General features: G+C 25.2%; 1 protein-coding gene across 1 annotated transcript in view; it reads right to left on the reverse strand.

The window, feature by feature from the left end:
* The window catches only part of LOC106875942 (gem-associated protein 5), a 392,253-nt gene that overhangs the window by 21,570 nt on the left and 369,851 nt on the right, over positions 1 to 832 (reverse strand). The gene's annotated exons all lie outside the window — the stretch shown is intronic.

Genomic DNA, 832 nt, shown 5'->3' on the forward strand with positions numbered 1-832 from the left:
TATACATTTTATTGCAGAACAAAACCAAAAAAAAAAAAAAAGTTTGCAGTGAAACCAGATCGATACCTGGATGGGAGTAGGAGTCCGAGTGAGAAGGGACATGAAGGGAGTGAAATGCTGCTACTGCTACTACTACTACTACTAATAATAATGATGATGATGATGATGATGATGATCAAAAGTGATATAAAACTTAAGAATTTTCGAAATACATTTTCCTCTTTTTCGCTTAATCATCTTTCTTTTTTTTATATTTATAAAACTTCCAGTGATTGTAGTAACAACAACAATAACAAACAAGTACAACAAACAATGAAGGCAGAAAACACATTCACCACCACCAACGACAACAGCAACAAAAACAGCAGCCCAACATTATCATCACCACCACCACAACAGGAACAGCATGAACACCACCACTAGGATGGATATCTAGAATCACAACAACACAAACATTCACATCTTGAAGAACAACAGTAACAATAAGCACAGCTACTGCAACAACAAAAATAAAATATATATAAAAATATATATAAAATATATATAAAAATATATAAAAAATATATAAAAAAATATATAAAAATATAAATATATAAAATATATAAATATATATAAAATATATAAATATATATTAAATATATATAAAAATATATAGAAATATATATAAAATATATATATAAAATATATATAAAAATATATATAAAAAATATAAAAAAAGAGACAAAGGTGGAAGAGAACAACAACAGCAACAACAAAAGCAAAATAAAATTGAATAAGCTACAATAACAAAAAAAAAATGCAAAAAAGAAGAAAAATAAAAGAAAAAGAAGAA

The sequence above is a fragment of the Octopus bimaculoides genome, chromosome 13, assembly GCF_001194135.2.
Source record: "Octopus bimaculoides isolate UCB-OBI-ISO-001 chromosome 13, ASM119413v2, whole genome shotgun sequence".
NCBI lineage: Eukaryota > Metazoa > Mollusca > Cephalopoda > Octopoda > Octopodidae > Octopus > Octopus bimaculoides.